Below are 12,474 nucleotides of genomic sequence, written 5' to 3'. Positions count from 1 at the left end.
AGCTCTCTAGTTCTACCTCTTTGAACCATAGTGCCACTTCCAGTTGTCTGATGGTTAATCGGAGATGAGAGTCTCACAGACTTTCCTGCCCTGGCTGGCTTTGAGCTGCCATCCTCAGATCTCAGCTTCCTGAGAAAATAGGATTACAAGCATGAGTCACCAACACTCAGCTCTTCTTTTATTTTCCAAACAGCTTCCTACACACAGTTCCAGTCTATAGGGTAGTGTTACTATATCAGAGTTTCAGATTCTTACAAGGTTGGTTGTTACTTTATATCATACGGTCCACTTGAATCTGTAAATGCCCTTTTCACCTCAAGTGGAGATTTTTCTATTGTCCTCCTTTCTCATGTTAGATGTAGCAATTTTCATGTTTCTGGAATTACTTCTATGCCTTCCTTCTGGTTTGTTTACTATCTCTCAGCATGTGGTAGATGCACAATAAATATTTGTTGAATAAATGTGTAATTGCCATGGATTTATACAAAAAGGGGATCTTTCACATGGGACTTCAAGTTTCCTACTGGCTTTAGTTACTTCTGAAAGCTTGATGTGGCCCTACTGTAATCCAGTTGCAATTAGTAACCTAGTATCCACTAGGACAACCAACTGATACTCTTCAGACAACAGGTCAGCCGTGTCCACGTAGAGAGGCAGGTGTCTTCCTAAGCTCTTTCATTGCCTCACATTGCTTAGAAAATTTTGCTGTTGCATTTCTGACTCTACTGGCTGCCATTTCCCTGACCTCTGGCTCTTGTTTAAGCCATTTACATCACTGTGTTGTACATTAAATCTTTTTAATTTATTCCAAATGCTCAAGCAAGAAAGTGAGGTTCAGAGTGATAAAACATGATGATCTGATAAGAGAAAATTAAAGTGCTTATGAGCTCTTGAGATTATTTTAGGTTTAGATCAGGAGAAATCTGGAAATGTTCATGGTTTTGAGCTAATTTAAAGACCATCACAAAGTTGTGGAAATGTTCCATGATGTTCACCAAATGTGAATTCACATTTTATAAAGCACATTGCTCCTCTCACTTGAATAAGCATGGCCAAAGGGCTAAGAGTCTATGAAGGCAGTCTCCTCTTTTGGGGTGAGCACAAACTTGAAGAAACCTCTTACAAAATGGGAGCACATTGCTAGAGATGGAAAAGCAAATTCAGGTCCACAGCTGGGGCTCATACAATATCAGAGAAAGACATGAACTACTGCAACACTGCTCTAAATGTACTTTTGTTTATATTAAATATATGGTGGTCTTGCTTATCTTCCAGAATTGATAAAAATGCACATTTAAATGTAGTCCTGTTTAACATGTGCTTTTGCAATTTTCAGACAAAAAGAAGATGGCACACTTCAAGTATTTTCCAATTTCAAAGCTTTGAAGCAGGCTTGAAACTTCCTACTAATCAATAAAACTTAGGAGAACGTTGATCCTATTAACTTTGCAAATCAGGATACAAAAATGGAATAAAAGTTTTCTGAGTTCTTATATACTACATTTGAGTGTATAAATAATACCAGGACAAAACAGTCCTGATATAATGCTATTTCTAAGATTTACCTCAGGAAGAAAATGAAAAATAGTGACTTTTAAGGAAGCCAGGAGCTAGAGGTTAAATTCTCATTGAAAAGTTAAACAGCTATTTCAAAACTGCATCTGGCCCACTTAAGGATTTTTTTTTACTTTTCCTATAATGAGATAATATTTTCTCTGTCCATGCTTATCATTGAAATGAAAGCTGATTAGAAGTCTTCTAAACTTAAGAAGGGAGTTAGGAGAAAATTTGTTATTTAGATCAGGGAGATATAATCAGATTTAAATTATTGAGTAATAGATAAAAGCTAAAATTTACTGAGAGGCATTGCAAATTATAGCCAGGTGTTTCTACTATGAAAGTTCTGCACGATTTTATCTTAAATGTGATATGCAAATCTTTCAAGGAATTTATTATTATTATTATTATCATAAAAACTGATATCAGTGTGAACTAATTTATATAACTATGATAAATGACCTCATAGATATTTCTGGTTGTTGGAAACAAAATTGGTCCAAAACTAGCACTGTGAGGGAGATATAGATTTTAGAAGGCTCATTTTCATTCAGAAATAATAACACAAACAATATGCTGTCAATATAAATAGGCTTTCAGGGTTGGGAATGTGGCTTAGCCGTAGAGTGCTGGCCTAAAATGCATGAAGCGCTGGGTTCGATTCCTCAGTACCACATAAGCAGAAAAAAATAGGTTTCCATTGAAGAATTTGTACTTAAAATAATAATAATAATAACAATAACAATAATAGTAGTAGTAGTAATAAGCAACCTAACAGTAGTCAATTTTTATTATTTATAAAAGACAATTTGGTCAGGCATGGTGGAATTACGTCCCTGTAATTCCAACTACCAAGCGGTAGCAAAGCCATTATTGGTCCTTGTCTGAAAGATGAACTACAAGTATAAGGACTTGGAGATATGGCTCAAGTAGTAAATCCCAAGCACGAGGCCCTTAGTTAATTCCTCAGTACTGCAAAAAATAAACAAATAAATAAAAGACAGCTTAATTGACACAATCAGAAACAACATGTTTGTAGCATGATGATAGCATGTGATGGTGTAAGCCTGTAAGGGGGAGATGGTGATCCCTTGATAGCTGTCTGTCACCCGTGGTTATTGATGAGCACTGCCTCTGTCTGAAGCTGCCCACACAGGCTAAGCACCCTACTCTTTGGGATTCAGATTCAGCAGTTCTTGGTGGAGCCTGGAAATCCCAGTTTGTGACTTAAGTAACAAGTGCTTGAGAATCCGGACTTACTACTACACATTGTGCCAATCTACATGTCATATCATAAATTCTAATGGAATCTTAAATTAAAGATCCTCATTTTGAGTGTGATAGTTTTCTTGAAGAAAGAATGGATATTAACCAGGTGTTCATGTCTCACGCTTTTAATCCTAACTAATACAAGAGGTTGAGATCTGAGGATGGTGGTTCAAAGCCAACCTGAGCAGGAAGGTCCATGAGATTATCATCTCCAATATACTCAGAAAAAGCCAGAAGTGGCTCCTTGACTCAACTGGTAGAGTGCCAGCCTTGAGAAAAAGGTTCTCAGGAACAACACCACTCAGGCCCATGCACCAAATGAAAAAGACTGGATATAAAACTCCCTTCGGTCAGTCTTGACTTGGACAGTGACAGTAGAGGTCTTTCAATATGGAATGCTTTTCCTTTTCCGTGATGGTATTTTGACTTCCCCTAACCATCTCAACACAGAGTATTGTTTTCTGTGGAGCATCCTCAGCTGAGTAGAAGCTCCTTCCTCAAAGTTCTACTGAGCATCCAAAATTCTCTATCTTATAAAGGCTGCCATCATTCGCTCAACTGTAGATATTTTCCTTCACATTTCCCCACTAGTTGCTCAGCATTTTGAGACTAGAAAAATGGGATTTAAATATTTGTTTTGTTGCTATTTTTCCATCCCTGATGCAGAAGATACAATCTCCTATGTAAGATCTACTTTAAAATATTTAAATATAAATACATATATGTATGTATACACATATATATTAAGAGGGAAGGAGAAAAACAGAAGTAAGGCTGTTTCTGTCAAAGCTTGACTGTAGCCTGGAAATAATTTGAAATCACATAAGAGAATCACTTGGTAGGATTTAAGCTCTTCTTTTGTGTATGTCCCGTTCTGTAATCATCTGGCAATCTCCTCATAATTTTAAACAACATGCATTCTTGGCAGATATCCTGGTTTATGACTTAAGTAACAAGTGTCTGAGAGTCCAGAGTTATTACTACACATTGTGCAAATCTATATGTAGTATCATAAATTCTAATGGAATCCCAAATTACTGATCATAAGAAATAGCTGGTTTTTAAATACTGGAAGTAAAACATCATGCTAAGTGCTTTAATTATATTTTTTCCTTTTGAACTCATGATTTTATTATATCTGACACTATTAAGAAAAATGAATTCTTTGGTGGGATTAAAATCTGAAAAGCCTGCATATTTTAAATGCTTTCTCTTTGGGTGAAGATTTATTTTATTTTAATGTGAGACCACTTAGTAAGTGAGAAGGTTGTAAAAGACATTTGTGTGTGCATTAAAATTTTATGGACTCTATGTTCTTAATATTTTACAATGTATATTATACATTTCCTGAAAAAGTAGAGGATCCCTTAAAAATGGAAAGTGTTTTCCTTAAATTATCATTTGTGTCTACCCACTGTGTGGTACATGTTCAAATGCATGCTTTATGTATATAAATAAGAAACCTAGTTCAAGGGAACTATAATAGCTTCATTGTAGGTGCTTTTCTTGTTGAATGGTTGACTCAAAAATTTGACTATCCCAGAGCTTGTGGCTCATGTCTATAATCTGAGCTACTCAAAAAGTTGAGTGCTGAGGATCATAGTCTGAAGCCAAGAGACTCATGTCCATCCAAATCTGGACGTATGTGACACAAGTAGTAGAGCACCAGCTTTGACTGAAACAGCTATACATGAGCGTGAGACTCAGTTCAAGCCCCAGTACTAGCACAAAAAGAGGGGAAAATGGCACTCGCTTGAGTTCTTTTATTAATATTCTTTAAGAGGATACACAGTATGCATGTAACTCATATTCAATAGCATGCATGTACAACAATGAGCCATAATATTTGGTTTAGTATATGTGTTGACAAATCTAGATGCAATGGTGATGACCAGTAGCCTGAGCTTTCCCATTGCTATTCTGAAGTCATATGACATAGTCACCAACCCTCCATGACACTGTCCAGGTAATGTGACTAAAGGGAACTAGAGAGAACACTACATGGAGTACCTGACTCATTTCTATTCAGATTAATAGCATAATTATATTATGATGTATCAGCTTTTCCCAGTGAGCCCGGGCAAAGGTTATCTGATAACAGCAATTTGATGCATTTTAATTGTAACAAATAGGATAGATTTTGCAGTGATTTTTCTTGTGTTGGGAAAATATTTAGTCTTCTCTTAGGTCACTTGAACTAATAAAATTACAAGATGCATCTTGTCTCAAAATTTCATGAGGACACTTTTCCCCTTTTTGAAAACAACAAAAGTTTTTCCTCCACAATTTTCCAATGGAACTCTTGCCAATAGCAATTGAAAAATATCTCCAGGAAAATCTTATTTGCAAACTAAGGTAATTAAATATATGTGTTGAAATGTATATTATCCTTTTATTATTAGAAAACTACCCTAATAGAGTATAAATTATGATACAAAATCATCTTCTAGAGAAAGTATGCTTATTGGATTAAATGCCTAATTTATACACTGTTTTCAAAATGGTAGTTGAATGATTTGATCCAGTACACATTTTTAAAGACTCAATTCCGTGGTTGTAATATTTATAACGCAAAATACCTTCCTCAAAGAATTGCTAGACATACTCAATTAAATTGAGTTTTAAGTGCCTACCCCAGTATCTGGCATGCATTACCCAGCCTTGGGTATTAGTTAGAATCCCCACCCACCTTCAAATTGCAGCACTTTTGGTGGGAATGGACCAGAAAGTCAACATGTCTTCAAATTTAAGCAGTATACAAATGTTCTTTAAAGCTGTTGAAAGGGGTGTATAATCCATTAAACAGATCAGTTTAGCAATCAGTTACACAAGAGAAGCATTTCTTACAGGACATTGTAATCGTAAGTACACTGAAGTGTTCCTTTACTTGTAAATGTGAGGGTTGTTTTTTGGTTGTTTTCATTGTAGAGGTAAAACTGAATGTTATGCATGATGGTTAATTTTAGCTGTCAATTTGATTGTTTCAAGGCATACCTTGATAACTGATAAAGCATTTTTTTTAGTGTGCTTCAGAGAATTTTTCCAGAGGAGACAAGCTGTAATTCAGAATGAATTAAGTAGGGGAGACCCACCCCCCCACTTGGGGGTGGATTACATCTAAGTAGCTGGGGACCAGGATAAAAGAAAAACAGACATGAAGTGGATGCATGTTTCTTCTCCTGTCCTTGGATGTCAGAAGTCCAGATTATCCACACTTTGGGCAATAGGACTTAAGCAAGCGGCATGCTGGGTTTCCTGCCTTTTGACCTTCAGTCTCAACTTCTTACCATGAGCTACTTCTCAGGTTCAGAGGTTTTCAGATTTCAACTGTGCCACGATTAGTATATTCTGCATCTCTAGCTAGCTGACAGTATCTTGTAAGACTTCTCCCGAATTGCAAGGTCCAATTCCACAATAAATCTTTTTCATCTCTCTCTATGTCATATTAATTGTGCCACTCTCAAATACTGATTAATACAAATACACTCTGAATTTCAAAGACTCTTTGCAAACAATAATGTAGTCTCTCTTGTTGAGTGACTCATTGAGTCCATGTTGAAAGATAACATTTTGATTATTTTTGTTGTTGTTTGTTATTGTTTTTTTGCTGTAGAACAAACCTAAGACCTGTGCATGCTAGACAAATGCTCTACCTGTGACTTCATCCCAAATTCCCTCCTTCTTTTGGGGTTTATGGTTTGTTTGTTTGCTTGTTTTGTTTAGTTTATATAACCTTGATTATTCTTCGATGATCCTCCTACTCTGCTCTCCTGAGTGCTGGAATTCAAGGCTTATGACACCACCCTTAGCTAGCACTTTGAAAAGCTAGATTATCATGAGAATGGTAGTCATACTATTCAATGTAGCAAACAATGTAGGTATGTACAAATGAAGGAAAAATGAAGGGATAGATGGGGTAGAGAGAGATGGGTGACAGGTGTGATTTTGATCAAGATGCATTGTGCTCACGAACTGCCATGCCGAACTGAAATCCTTCTGTACAACCACTTGTAAGCCTGTCTGGCACTGTCCAGATGTGGCCGATCTGGGAGTGGTGGTGGTACCGCAGACGATTTCTCAGCCAAAAGTGACAAATATATATTCATTTTGTTTGATACTTCACTGTATTGTTCAATTCCAGAAACTTTAGCCATTGCCTTTTGATCTCTTTGATCTCTTTGAACATTGTAATTCTACCCAATTTAAAGTTTGTTTCAGATTTTAAAATTTTAATTTATTATTTTTGTCTTCAGGAAATAAGCCACCAGAGTGCAGAGTAAGCATTCTGAGTAAAGCAAATGTTTTGATCATGGTTACAAGTGGAATTATGCCTCCTTCAAATTCATATGCTAGGGCCTAACCCCCAGTGGGGCTGCATTTGGAGATAAGGCCTTCAGGGAAGGAATTCAGGTTAATTGATTTTTATTGAGGTGGGCCTTAATCTGATAAAACTGGTGAACTTCTAAGAGAAGGAAGAAGAGGGGCCAGAGAGCCCTGTTTCTCACTCTGTGTGCACCAAAGGAATGTCAGATGAGGACGCAGGGAGGAGGACACTGACCTTATGCAAGAAGAAAGGCTTCGCCAGAATTGACTCTGCTGACAACCTGGCCGGCAACATCCAGTCTTCACGAGGGTATAGAATACATAGTTAGCTTGTTTCAGCCTCAAAGTCTGTGGCCTCTCAATAGGCGACTCAAATCGACAAATCTAAAAACTAAAGATTAGAAGTCACAAATAATCTGATCTAAACTTTAAATTCAATATAATCAAACTGTTTAAAGATAACAAGAAGAAAAACCTCAGAGATCACAGCTACTTAGAAAATCTAGGCTTATAAATACAAGTTTTTTTAATTAAAATTTGCAGATTCTGAGTGGGCACATCTACAAATACTGATTGTTTTATATCAAAAATATGTTTTTAATTAAATGGAAACATTTTATACTAAAGACTGGAATACCAGTTGGGAGAAATAGAGATTTGGAAGTCATGTTCTTATGTTATACCTGATGGCTGCTTGGGACTGAGGTATAAACAAATTCTGCTAAGCCCTCACTAATGACACAGGACAAAGAACCAAACACTATACAAACATTTGGATGAGTAGTGTTCTACTGGAATTTGAAGTGCTGAGTATTGACACATAGAAGTAGAACTATTATTAATGGTACCGAAGTCATTGAAAAGAGGAGCAAACTTTGGTTGCATGAATCTCTAGGGAGAGTTATTGAACAGTGTGATAACCCAATTTAAATTCAAACTCTGATCTCAATTTTTGTCTTATATCAGCTTCCTCCCCCTCAAGGTGTATTGAGATTCAGATTGTGGTAACTATTGCAAACCATAGATCTACTGACAAACTAAAATGCCATAAATGATGCGTTGAAATAGTCTAATTTGGAAGGAAAAAAAGAGCTGTGCTTTCATTCCTCTTTCCTCAGGTTTGACACATAGGTAGAGATCCTGGTGAATTGTATCTACTTCTTCCCATTGGATGGTATGCTCTTTTTTTGGGTCTGTATCGGACCGGATTTTCACTGTGTGCCCAGATGTGGGACAACTTGCAAAACAATTTTTGTTTCCCTCCATCTCATAAGTACTTTGGGAACTGCCACTTATTTCTAGAAGAGCAAGGTATGAAGAAAAAAATTCTCTTGGACTCTTCTTTATCTGTAGTTGTACTTATTAACTTTCTTAAATTCCTTTTCTTCAAAGAAAAGTTGACAGCAATTCAAGGTTATAAATATTCAATGTGATAGCCATTTGTGATGAACTCTGCATTGGGTTCTAAAATAAAAATAATAATAATTGCTTTTGCTTGTTGCCATAAATTTAAATAATGTTTGAGCATCATTTTCCCACTCAAGGTGACATTAGTGATAAACCTGGGTTGGGTGCTCTCTAAATATTAATAACATATCAAAGTGTGTGATTTGTCAGTCAATATTGCTACAAAATTGGCCTGAATAATGGAATACCAAAACAAACTCAGAACGTGTCCAGATTGATTAAAAGAACTGGAGAAAAATCATAGAAAATTATTAATATACAATTGATTTTTAAATGTGCTTGTATTATTTGGTTGAATGGTCCTTGTTGGCATGATAGTGTAGCATTTTAATGTCATTAACAGAGTCTTATTTTTTAGGAGAGATTTTAAGAAAGTGCAATTCAGTAATATTTAGTTTTTATAAATAGCACACATTGCATTTATATGCAAGAAATAATGCATATTAAAATAAAAATGGATAAGGAAGGTTTACTTTCAAAATAAGAAATAAAATTATAAATTGGAGTTATGTATCCAATATAGCCCTCCATGAAGACACACATATGTATAGTTGACATAATATACTTAGCATAAAAAATTCTAGGTCTATAGATAAACATGTGCTCAAAATTATAAGCAAAAAAATCAGAGCCACAGAGAAAATCCAAAGTATCTATGGGGAGTTAAAGCATCATGTAGATGATGTGGTCCAATAGTCAAAGCCACACACAAAACATGTGAAAGTCATCTCATGCTTTCCAGGAAGAGAAACACAGTGCCCTGGTTCTACATAGTAATTTAAACTATGCATTGTTTCAATATAAAGTGACCAAAGTAGGCCATCCACCTACTATGCTGACCCTAGCCAGACAGTCAGTTCTATAAAGGAAAGACAACTGAAACCGCAACAGGATGCTCATCAGCAATAAAATCTGTTCAAATGAAATGACAAAATTAAAGGACTGAGGGACATAACTGCCTTTGCTTCCTCAAATTAGAAGGATGATTGTGAAAAGACATTTCCAGGCTTGGAAAAGATAATATAATACACTACATAGAGACTGCAAGGGAAAACGTGAAAATGATCCAAGCATAAAGACATAACATAATGCAATATGTAGAGAATGGATGGGAAAAACATGAAGATGATCTCAGAATTAGTGAATAAAATGTAAAATGTCTTGTAAGGGAAATTGGTAAATTATATTGGACACTAATAGAATGATTGTATATTGTGATGAGAGGAACAATTTTATTATATTGTCAAACAAGGTAGAAAAAAAGTGTTTTAAGAGATAATCCATAAGTGTTGAAAAGAAGGTTTTTAGAATGGGAGAAATTAAAAAAGTCTTAAGGCCTTTTTCTTGGAGTAAGATAAAATACTTATCAAATTTTGAAAATGTTTTTAAAATCTAAAGCAATAGAAAAAATGAAAAACAAACACTTGAAATGTGCACAAATATTATCAACAGACAAATCACTGGAGATAAAGGTTGAATGGCAATTAACATTAAATATTTTAAAAACCAGCAGGCAATAAAAATAAATAGAAAGCATAACTCAAAAGTGGTAGAAAAATAAAACAGGTACCTAAAACAACATATTGTTTCATAAATAAAGGTTGTTAATGTTGAACAGCCATGCGAGTCCTATATGACTTTCTCTAACTTTTATGTGAGAAATAAGTAATCATCTGGCTTATTTAGTCCCTTGTATTATAAATATTCTCTGTTACAAAAACTTAACTTTTACTAAACTAATACCTAAGTTAAAAGGCATTGGCTTCGTGCTTATGCACCACATAAGGTGAACATAAAATATAAATCTAAAAGTTGGTAACTATGTCAGGCAGAGTTCATACTTCAACAAGATAAATATAAACAGCAAGCTCTATCTAGTAAGTGGGTAGGAAGTGACTCTCAACTGAAGGTTAAGTCTGGTCAATAGAGGTGAAGAAGTATGGCTCAGAACTCTTGGCCATGTAGAAGGGAATCCTATTGCATTGTGGGTGGGAGAGTAAACTTGTTCAACTACTTTGGAAAGCAGTATGGAGGTTCCTCAAAAGACTCTACTTAGAGCTCCCCTATGATCCAGCAATCCCACTTTTGGGTAGTTACCCAAATGATCACAAGCAAGGCCATACTAAGGCTATTAGCACAACTATGATAATTGCAGCATTGTTAATATAGCTAATATATGGAACCAACCCAGAAGCCCCTCAGTTGATGAATGGATCAAGAAAATATATATATATATATATATATATATATATATATATATATATATGAATTCTAAGCCTCCATCAGAAAGAATGGCATTGCCCCATTTATTAGGAAATGGAAAGATTTGGAAAAAACTATATTAAGTGAAGCAAGCCAGGCCCAAAGAAACATAGGTCCCATGGCTTCTCTTATTTGCAATAACTAGTACTTGTGTAGGACAAGCAGAAAAGGCCAAATGCTATGTACATATGACCAGATAAGATGATGTTAAGCGAAATGAACCCCAAGATAGGGACACAAATATCTTTTTTCTTTCTAGCTATTGTTTCTAAAGTATATATAATGTACCATGTGATTTATTTTGTTTCTTTGTATGTTCCTCCCCCACGGTATAACCCCTGTTTTCAATGTATTTGATGTCAGTACTCTGCATCTTGTATATACACTTCTCTAATTCGGGGGGAGGGGAAGGGAAAAAACAAAATGCTTAAATAAAGATACAGGTTGACCCAACAATGAGATACACAAGACACAAGACACTATGTTGAAATGAACTTTACAACCTGGGTGGGGGAGGGGAGTTGGTAGTTGTGGAGGTGGGAGGGAAGGGATGGTAGGAGAAAACAAAGGAGGAGGCAACAATGCTCAATAGGAAATGTACTCATTACCTTGCTCATGTAACTGTAACCCCTCTGCACAGCATTTTTTTACAATAAAAATGTACAAAAAATAAATAAAAAGAACTCTTGGTCATGAGATGAAATTGCTCCTCATGGAAGTTAGTCCTTCCACCCCTGGGAAACCTACAATCTGCTTTTAAGTCTTTTCAACTGATTGAATTTGTTCACTCTCCTGGCTGGACAATCCAGGACAGTTTCTCTGATCTATGTCAATCATGACATTAATCACCTCTATATAGAACTTTTCCAAGGATAATTACAATAGAATTGGATTGACTCAGTAGGAACCATAACCTAGCCAAGTTGTCACTTAAGAAGATCAAGTAGATGAGAGAGACTGAAAGACAGGTTAAAGCTAGAATTTAGGAAGCACCTTACATGTCTGAGGTAGGAAATAAGAGTAGCGTATAATAATGGGCTTGTCTTAAGGGACCAATTTATAGCGTTCAGTTACTGGATATCTATCAATTATTTTCTGTATTGGAACCCAATTTGAACTGAAAAATTTAGGTTGAAAGATAAGTTTAAGAGTTGCAACCAATAATCACAAGAACCTAGAGAACCAAAATTGCTCATTAAAAGTGTTCATAAAGGCCAATATTCAATAATGTCCTTTCCTGGCTTAAATATCAATTCATCATTCTAGTTATTCCCCTGACTAGGGTTCTGGACAAACGTTATTCATGTGGAGCTGCTGTGCTTTTTCAGACATTTGACTTTTCTTTGCAACTTCCCTGGGAGCATTGTCATTGATACATATCCAAAGATGCCATGCTGAAGAGAAGAGGATTGAGCCATTTCCCCGAGGATCACACAGTGACTACACACTCTTATTCAAGCTTAGACTCAGACTCACACTCGGAGCTTTTTGAGTTCAATGTTATTTCCATTGGCAGGGCCAAGCCAAACAGCCAAGTGTGACTATGATCTTGTAAAAATGACGTGGCTGAAATAGGACTTCAGTCATGTGTACTGA

Source organism: Dipodomys merriami, unplaced genomic scaffold, assembly GCF_024711535.1.
Source record: "Dipodomys merriami isolate MVZ:Mamm:240054 unplaced genomic scaffold, mDipMer1.0.p SCAF_17, whole genome shotgun sequence".
Taxonomy (NCBI): domain Eukaryota; kingdom Metazoa; phylum Chordata; class Mammalia; order Rodentia; family Heteromyidae; genus Dipodomys; species Dipodomys merriami.
The sequence above is the reverse complement of the archived record's forward strand: the minus strand, read 5'-3'. Positions refer to the sequence as shown.